Below are 10,558 nucleotides of genomic sequence, written 5' to 3'. Positions count from 1 at the left end.
TTTTCTAATGTTGAACCATCCTTGCATACCTGGTATGAATCCTACTTGGTCATGGTGTATTATTTTTTTGATATGATGCTGAATTCTATTGGCTAGAATTTTGTTGAGAATTTTTGCGTCTATATTCATGAGAGATATTGATCTGTAATTTTCTTTTTTTGTGGTTTCTTTGCCTGATTTTAGTATCGGGGTTATACTGGCTTCATCAAATGAATTTGGAAGTGTCGCTTCCTTTTCTATGTTCTGAAATAGTTTGAGTAATACCGGTATAAGCTTTTCTCTGAATGTTTGGCAGATTTCTCCAGTGAAGCCATCTGGGCCAGGACTTTTTTTGGGGGGGGGATTTTTTTTTATTACCTTTCCAATCTCTTCTCTTGTTACAGGTCTGTTCAGATTTTCAACATCACTTTGTGTTAGTTTGAGTAGGTAGTGTGTTTGTGGAAATTTATCCATTTCCTCTAGGTTTTCAAATTTGTTGGAGTAATTCTCATAACACTCTGTTATGATCCTTTTTATTTCGGTTGGGTCTGTTGTAATGTCCTCCATGTCATTTCTTATTTGGCTTATTTGCGTCCTCTCCTATTTTTCTTTTGTCAGTTTGGCCAGTGGTTTGTCGATTTTGTTGATCCTTTCAAAGAATCAACTTTTGGTTTTGTGGATTCTTTCTGTTGTTTTTCTATTCTCTATTTCATTTATTTCTGATCTGATCTTTATTATTTCCTTTCTTCTGGTGGCTGTGGGCTTTTTTTTGCTATTCTCTTTGTATTTGTCAAGTTGTGTAGTTAATGTTTTGATTTCGTCCCCTTCTTTTTTGATGTGTGCATCTATTGTTATAAATTGTCCTCTGAGGACTGCCTTTCCTGTGTCCCAAAGGTATTGGTATGATGTGTTTTCATTCTCATTTGATTCTAGGAATTTTTTGATTCCATCTCTGATTTCTTCTGTTTCCCTCTGGTTTGTAAACAGGGTGTTATCCAGTTTCCAAGTAATTGATGTTTTTTCCTTGCTCTTCCTGTTGTTAATTTCTACCTTGATGGCCTTGTGGTCAGAGAGGATACTTTGTATTATGTCAATGTTTTGGATCTTGTTGAGGATTGCTCTGTGGCCTAAGATGTGGACTATTCTGGAAAACGTTCCATGTGTGTTTGAAAAGAATGCTTACTTTGCAGTTGTTGTGTGGCATGTTCTATATATGTCTATGAGGTCAAGTTGGCTGATTGTACCCTTTAAGTCTTCTCTATTTTTGTTGAGTTTCTTTCTAGATGTTCTGTCCTTTACCAAGAGTGGTGTCTTGAAGTCTCCTACTATTATTGTGAAACTGTCAATTTCTCTTTTCAGTGCTGTTTGAGTTTGTTTTATGTAGTTTGGAGCTCTGTCATCGGATGCATAGATGTTTATTATGGTTTATTATGGTTATGTCTTCATGATGGATTGTCCCCTTAATCATTATAGAGTATCTTTCTTTGTCTTTTATGGTCGATTTTGTTTTAAAGTCTATTTTATCTGATATTAGTATTGCCACTCCTGCTCGGTTTTGGTAGCTGTTTACTTGCTATATTTTTTTCCATCCTTTGATTTTTAATAAATTTACATCTGTGTTTCTAAGGTGTGTCTCTTGTAGACAGCATAATAATGGATCTTATTTTTTATCCATTCTGTCATTCTCCATCTCTTTATGTGTGCATTTAGGCCATTTACATTCAGTGTAATTACTGATAAGGTGTGAATTCATTGCTGTCATTTTGTAGTGCTTTTTTTTTTTTGTGGTGCTGACGTTTTCTTTGTTCCTCTTACTCTCCCGTGCTGAATTCCTTTTGTTTGTGGATTTTTTTCATTTCTTTTGTTTTTGTAGATTTTCTTTTTACTGAGACTTTATGTTTTTCTCTTTTATTTTGATGAGTAGTTTTGTTAACTTTCTTTGTGGTTAGCTTGAAATTACCCTTATCTTCCTAGGTTTGAACCAGTCTATTATTACTTCGTATCGCCTTGCCTTCCTCTCCATTAGAAGATTCTATACCTACACAATTTATTCCCTCTTTTATTGTTCCAATGTTGTTTTCATTTACAGATTAACCTCTCTGGTTCCATGTTGTAATTCTTTTGGTTTTGGATAGTACTTCAGAGGTTATTTCCTAGGTTGGCATCTGGCTGGTACCAGATTCAGGCTGTGGTCTGATGTTATCGGTTGTCAGACTGAAGGACTTCCTTTAATAATTCTTGTAATTTTGGTTTGGTTTTTACATAGTCTCTTAATTTCTGTTCATCTGGAAATGTCCTAATTTCACCATCATATTTGAACAAGAATTTTGCAGGATGTATTATTCTTGGCTGGCAATTTTTTTCTTTCAAGGTTTTATATATGTCACCCCATTGCCTTCTTTCCTGCATGGTTTCTGCCAGATAATCTGAGCTTAGTCTTATTGTTTCTTCTCTGTATGTCGCTTTTTGTTTTTCTCAAGCTGCTGTCAGGTTTCTTTGTTCGTCTTTGGTTCTAGGTAGTGTGATTATGATTTGCTTTGGTGATTTCTTTTGGAGTCTCTCCTATATGGGGTTTGTTGAGCTTCTTGGATGGTCAGCTTTTCATCTTTCATGATATTGGGGAAGTTTTCTGGCAGCAGTTCTTCAGTAATCTTCTCTGTGTTTTCTGTTTTCTCCCCCTCTTCTGGAACTCCGATCACTCATAAATTTTTGCTTTTGATTGTATCCCCCATAATTCTCAGGATTTCTTCATTTTTCTTTGTTTTTTTTTCTGATTTTTCCTTATACAGAGTTGTATCCAACTGTTTGTCTTCAATTTCATGGATCCTGTCTTCATCATTTCAAACCTGCTCTTCAGTGCTTCTATGACACTGTCCATTTCTGAAATCTTGTTGTTTATCTTTTGGATTTCTAATTTTTTTTTTATGATCTCTAGTTGTGAATTTATTTTAATATTTTGTTCCTGTATTACTTTCCTGGATTCTTCCTTTTTTTGTCTGTGTTTTCCATGAATTTGTCTGCTTTTTCAATTTGTCTTTTTTCTTCATTTTTGTTGGTTTTTTCCTTCAACTCTTGGATAATTCTGAGTATTAGAGATTTGAATTCCCTATCAGACAGTTCTACTGCCTTTTCTTCTACTGGAAAGTCATCTGGTATTTTATTTTGGACTCCTACTGGAACCATTCTGTCCTGTTTTTTTGAATGTTTTGATATTGTCTGCTGTCTTCGGGACGTTCATTAGTTATTTTCCTTGTTTATTGATTGTAGATCTGTTGTTTTGTCTTGTTTTTTTATTTTACTTGGTTATGTTTGAGCAGGCAGGCTGTGAGTTTTTTGTTGTTTGCTTGTCTGTGGGCATGATACTTTTTGCCTCCTTCTCCAATGGGCAGGGTCAGACACTCAGGTATGGTACAGCAGGGCAGGTCCAGCTGAAGGGGAGTTGCTGGGATGGGTTGTTTTTGGCACATACTAGGGCTGACAGGGCAGGCTGGGAATCAGTGCAGGGTAGGTTCCAGTAGGCCATGCCTGTGCTGCTTGGCAGTGTGATGTTCAATGGGTGGTGCAGGTAGGTAGAAAGCAGGGGAGAGATTGTGCTTTGTGGAACTAAGATGGGTATGGGAAAGAGGAGAGAGAGGAGAGGGGAACACATGCCAAACACATACAAACAAACAAACAAAAAATAGTCCTAAAGGAGCTTACTGTTGGAGTGGAGAGATGAGAGACTGAGAAATGAAGAAAAACAAAAATTGAAAAAAGAAAAAGGGTAAAAGAAAAAATTGAATACTAAAAATTAGGAAAAAAGAAAAAGAAAAAAAAAAACCACCAGGGATCCCACTGGTTCAACTGCGAGGACTGGGGATGTTGCTCCCAGGCCATGAAGTACAGCCTGGCTAGAAGGGGTAGAGTGTTACATAGTGCAAGTATTCAAGGGACAGACAGAGAAGGTTAAGTATAGAGAAATGAGAAGCTGAGAAATGAAGAAAGGCAAAAAGAGAAAAAAGAAAACAAAACAAAGAAACAAAAAGAACAAAAACAAAAGAAATGCTCCAGGGATCTCACTGTGGATGCACAGACTGAACGAGTAGCTCTCAGGTGTTGCAGTACAGCCCGGCTAGAAGAGGCTCTCAAGCCAAGAAAAGAAAGAGAAAACAAACAAATCAAAACAGAACAAATCAAAATAAAGAAATAAGAAGCAGCCCTGGGGATCCCACCAGCGTGATGGTACGGGCCGGGAAGCAGTTCCACAGTCAAGTGGTGTTTCACAGCCTTTCAGGAAGAAGCAAAGATGGCACAAGGAGCCAGATATTTGAAAGAAAGGAGAGGGATGTGGTGAGAGGTATGGAAGAAGCCAAAAGAAGTGAAAAAAAGCAACACCAGCAACCAACAAATGGCACTCAGGGGGCCAGCCAGTGCAGGAGGGTGTAATCCAAGTGGCACAAGGGTGAACCCGGTGCTTCCCAGCCAAGAGACTGTGGCCGCAGGAAGCAGAGGAGGCCAAGTGGGGGTGAAGAAGGTGGGGGTGGGGAAGCGTATATTGCTGGTTACTGGTTGTTCTGTCTCCTGCTGGGATCTCCTTGAAGATGCTTTCCTGTACTCCCTGTTCTCCAGTCTCTGACAGGATTCCAAGATGGTGGATCTGTGCTGTGTTAGCTAATAGGGGACCTCTGCATGTATCTCTCCTGCTCTCTGTTCTCTGTGAGTTTCTTATTCCATTCAGTGCTTGGCTGAGTTCTTTATCTCTTCATTTGATGCTTATGGTTTCAGGATTGACGTTTGTCTCTGTTTGTCTAGTTTTTTGGATCTTTGCTGTGGAGAGATAGTATGGTGCTTCTGTCTATAGCGTCATGTTGCCTGGAAGTCTCAGAGTTTAGTCTTATTGATTCATCTTTGTAGGAGATTTTATTTTTCCTGAGCTGCTCTCAGGATTCTTTCTTTGTTTTTGGTTTTAGAAAGTTTTATTATGTGTCTTGGTGATTTTCTTTGAGGATCTGTCTTGTATGGAGTTCGTTGACCTTCCTGGATGGATATCTTCTCATCTTTCATGATATTAGTGAAGTTTTCTGCCAACAAATATTCAAAAATTCTCTCTGTGCTTTTTCTTGTCTTCTCCTGTTCTGAAATTCCAATCACGCACAAATTATTCCTCTAGATAGTGTCCTGTATAACTCTTAGACTTTCTTAATTTTTCTTCATTCATTTTTTTATTGTTCCTCAACAAATTAATGTCAAGGGTTTTTTCTTCTGTTTTGCTGATTCTGTCTTCCATTGATTCAATTCTACTCGTACCTCCTTCCATTGAGTTATCTATTTCTGAAAATTTATAGTTAATCGTCTGGATTTCTAGTTTGTGTTTTTGTATGGTTTCTAATTGTCTATTTATTTTTGTCATTTTGTTCTTGTATTATTTTCCTAAATTATTCTAGAGTTTTGTCTGTGTTTTCCTTGATTTTGTCTGTGTTTTCCTTGATCTCTTTTTTTGATCTCTTGAAGGATCATATATATAAGCCTCTTGAATTTCTTATCAGGTAGTTCCATTGCCATTTCTTCCTCAGGAAGGTTTTCTGGACCTTTATTTTGACTTGCTTGATGCATATTGTCCTGCTTCTTTATGTGATTTGATATTGTCTGTTGTCTCCAAGTCATTAAGATGTTATTATATTTATTGATTGATTGTATATTAGTTTGCTACTTGTTGATTTTGTTTTATTTTATATATCTGGGTGAGTGGGGCAGGACTGCTACACTAGTTGCTAGTCTGGCAGCACTGGAGTACTCACCACCTGGCTCTGGGTGGTCAGGATCCCTGGAGCTCTCACCCTCCTGCTTCACCCTTTCATCCAAGGTCCAGTTCATGTCCTGCTCACCCTGCTTCACTCTGAGTATGTCAATGCAGTTTCTCTGTCTCCTGTTGGAATTCCATGAAGTTGCCTTTCTGTTCTCCTCACCCGGGATCGCTGTTGACTTTGTCTCAAGATGGACATTATGTGCCGGGATGGCTGGCAGGGCCCCTCCAATCTGTATTTCTCCTTGTTTGCTGTTTTCAATCAGTTTCTTCTTCCAATCAATGTTCAATCTAATTCTTTATCCTTTCATTTGATGTTCAGTGTTCCAAGATTGTTATCTATATGTGTTGCGCTCGGTTTCTCAGGTCTTTGCTGTAGAGGGATGGTAAGGCTGTCTGACTAACCTGCCATCTTAGCTCATTTGCTCTATAATTTCTTGATTTTCTCTATCACATACCATGGCCTACTTACTAGTAAATGAGTGAGTTGCTAAAGGTTTCTAAATCTTTTTTTGTTGTTGAGTTTACTGAGTATTCCACTTGAGAATTCTAGAGTTTGTTGAGTATCTCACTAAGATAGCTTGCGTGTATGCAATATTTGCTAACATTGTAGAACTCCCATTACATGTGAACACACACAGATAGTTGAACTTTCCACCAGATTTGGGAAAGACCTTTGTTTTCAATGCATTGCAGGTATTGCCATGAGTTGGTCATGCTTCTCAATTGCTACTATTCTTGATTTGACTATTATTTTTGAATATCTTCCTTTTATACTCTTTACTGGAATTGGGTATAATATGTGGGCCACAGAGCCTTTTGCCTAAGCTGTCTCCAATAAAAAAGTATAGAGAGCTACAGCTCTAGACCAGTTTCTCAAATACCATGCCATGATAAATGTTGTGGTCACCTGCAAGGTACAGTGCAAATAATTTGTTGCTACTAATACTTGACCCCCACATGTCTGTCAGTTTGTCGTACTGTGGGGGCTAGTGTGATGCTGTGATGTTGGAAGCTATCCCACCAGTATTCAGATACCAGCAGGGTCACCCATGGCAGGCAGGTTTCAGCTGAGCTTCCAGACTAAGACAGACTAGGAAGAAGGACATGGCAATCTTCTTCTGAAAAGAATAAGCCAGTGAAAACCTTATGAATAGCAGCAGAACATTGTCTGATATAGTGTTAGATGACGAGCCCATCAGGTTGGGAGACACTCAAAAAATGACTGGAGAAGAGCTACCTCTTAAAAGTAGAGTCAACCTCAATGACATAGATGGAGTCAAGCTTTCAGGACCTTCATTTACTGATGTGGCATGACTCAAAATAAGAAGACACAGCTGCAAATATCCATTAATAATTGGAATTTGGAATGTATGAAGTATGAATCTAGGAAAATTAGAAGTTGTCCAAAATGAAATAGAATGCATAAACATTGATATACTAAGCATTAGTGAGCTGAAATGGACTGGTATTGGTCATTTTGAATCAGACAATCATATGGTCTACTATTCTGAGAAAGACAAATTGAAGAGAAATGACATTGCACTCATCATCAAAAAGAACATTGCAAGATCTATCCTGAAGTATAATGCTGTCAGTGGTAGGGTAATATCCATACGCCTACAAAGAAGACCAGTTAATACAACTATTATTCAAATTTATGCACCAACCACTAAGGAAAAAGATGAAGAAATTAAAGATTTTTACCAACATCTGCAGTTTGAAGTTGATCAAACATACAATCTGGATGCATTGATAATTACTGGTGATTGGTATGTGAAATTTGGAAACAAAGAAAAAGGATCAATAGTTGGAAAATATACCCTTAGTGATAGAAATGATGCTGAGATTGCATGAAAGAATTTTGCAAGACCAGTGGCTTCTTTGTGGCAAGTACTTTTTTTCACCAACATAAATGGCAACTATACACATGGACCTCACCGGATGGAATACACAGGAATCAAATAAACTACATCTGCAGAAAGAGCCAATGGAAAAGCTCAGTATCATCAGAACAAGGCCAAGGGCTAATTGTGAAACAGAACATCAATTTCTGATATGCAAATTCAAGTTGAAACTGAAGAAAATTAGAACAAGTCCACAAGAGCCAAAGTACAACCTTGAGTATATCCCACCTGAATTTAGAGACCATCTCAAGAATAGATTTGGTGCATTGAATACTAATGACTGAAGACCAGATAAGTTGTAGAATGACATCAAGGACATCATACGTGAGGAAAGCAAGAGGTCATTAAAAAGACAGGAAAGAAAGAGAAGACCAAAATGGATGTTAGAAGAGACTCTGAACTTGCTCTTGAACATAGAGTAGCTAAAGCAAACAGAACAAATGAAGTCCAAGGGCTAACAGAAGATTTCGAAGGGCAGTTTGAGAAAACAAAGTAAAATGTTATAATGAAATGTGCAAAGACCTGGAGATAGAAAATCAAAAGGGAAGAACACGCTTGGCATTTCTCAAGCTGAAAGAACTGAAGGAAAAATTCAAGCTTCGAGTTCCAATATCGAAGGATTCTATGGGCGATATATTGAATGACGCAGGAAACATCAAAAGAAGATGGAAATAGTAAACAAAGTCACTATACCAAAAGAATTGGATGATGTTCAACCATTTCAGGAGGTAGCATATGATCAGGAACCTATGGTACTGAAGGAAGAGGTCCAAGCTGCACTGAAGGCATTGGTAAAAAACAAGGCTCCAGGAAATGACAAAATACCAACTGAGATGTTTCAACAAACAGATGCAGTTCTGGAAGTGCTCACTCGTCTATGCCAAGAAACTTGGAAGACAGCTACCTGGCCAACCTACTGGAAGAGATCTATACTTATGCCTATTCCAAAGAAAAGTGATACAACCAAATATGGAAATTATAGAACAATATCATTAGTATTGCACACAAGTAAAATTTTGCTGAAAATCATTCAAAAGTGGCTGTAGCAGTACATCGACAAGGAACTGCCAGAAATTCAGGCCAGATTCAGAAGAGGATGTGGAACCAGAGATACCACTGCTGATGTCAGATGGGTCCTGGCTGAAAGATGAAAATACCAGAAGGATGTTTACCTGTGTTTCGTTGACTATGCAAAGGTGTTCGATTGTCTGGATCATAATAAATTATAGATAGCATTGTGAAAAATGGGAATTCCATAACACTTAATTGTGCTCATGAGAAACCTGTATATGGATCAAGAGGCAGTCATTTGAACAGATCAAGAGGACACTTTCTGATTTAGTCAGGAAAGATGTGCATCAGGATTGTATCCTTTCACCATACTTATTGAATCTGTATGCTGAGCAAATAATCCCAGAAGGTGGACTATATGAACAACACTGTGGCATCAGGACTGGTGGAAGACTCACTAACAACCTGCATTATGAAGATGAAACAAACTTGCTTGCTGAAAGTGAAGAGAACTTCAAGCACTTACTGATGAAGATCAAAGACTGTAGCCTTCAGTATAGATTACAGATCAACTTAAAACAAAAATCCAATATAAAGACTCAGCAAACAGAAAATCAATAACAATGAAAAAGATGAAAATACATAAAGAAAAATGACACCGCACAGAAAATTAAGTGGAACAAAGAAACTGAAAAACACACAAAGTAAGACATCAAAATGACCACTAAACTCATACCTATCAATAATTATGCTGAATGTAAATGGACTAAATGCACCAATAAAGAGACAGAGATTGGCAGATTGGATTAAAAAAATGATCCATCTATATGTTGCCTACAAGAGACACACATTAGACTTAAAGACACAAACAAACTAAAACTCACAGGGTGGAAAAAAATATATCAAGTAAACAACACTCAAAAAAGAGCAGGAGTGGCAATATTAATCTCTGACAAAATAGACTTTAAAGTAAAATCCACCACAAAGGAAAAGGAAGGACACTATATAATGACTAAAGGCTCGATACACCAGGAGGACATAACTATAATAAATATTTATGCACCCAATGACAGGGCTCCAAAATACATATAACAAACTCTAACGGCACTGAACAGAGAGAAAGAAAGCTCCACAACAGCAGTAGGAGACTTCAACACACCACTTTCGGTGAAGGACAGAACATACAGAAAGAAGCTAGACAAAGACACGGAAGATCTAAATGCTACAATCAACCAACTTCATCTCATAGACATATACCGAACACTCCACCCAAAAGCAGCCAAGTAGACTTTCTTTTCCAATGCACATGGAACATTCTCCAGAATAGACCACATATTAGGCCATAAGGCAAGCTTTAACAAAATCCAAAGTATCGAAATATTACAAAGCATCTTTTCTGACCATAAAGCCATGAAGGTAGAAATAAACAACAGAAAAATCAAGGAAAAAAAAATCAAACACATGGAAACTGAACAACACCTTGCCAAAAACTACTGGGTTATAGAAGAAATTAAGGATGGAAATTAAAAGAATCACAACAGAATAAAAATTGTATTCTAACAAATTTGAAAAACTAGAGGAGATAGATAAATTTCTAGAAACTCACTACTTACCTAAACTAACACAGAGGTAGAACAACTAAATAAAACTGTAACGAAAGAAGAGATTGAAAAAATAATTCAAAAACTCCCAACAAAAAAAGCCCTGGCCTGGGTGGCTTCACTGGAGAATTCTACCAAAGTTTCAGAGAAAAGTTAACACCACTACTACTAAAGGTATTTCAGAGCACAGAAAAGGATGGAATACTCCCAAACTCATTCTATGAAGCCAGCATAACCATGATACCATGACCAGACAAAGACACCACAAAAAAGAAAAT

Source organism: Trichechus manatus, unplaced genomic scaffold (genome assembly GCF_000243295.1).
Source record: "Trichechus manatus latirostris isolate Lorelei unplaced genomic scaffold, TriManLat1.0 scaffold00119, whole genome shotgun sequence".
NCBI classification, from domain to species: domain Eukaryota; kingdom Metazoa; phylum Chordata; class Mammalia; order Sirenia; family Trichechidae; genus Trichechus; species Trichechus manatus.
The sequence above is the reverse complement of the archived record's forward strand: the minus strand, read 5'-3'. Positions refer to the sequence as shown.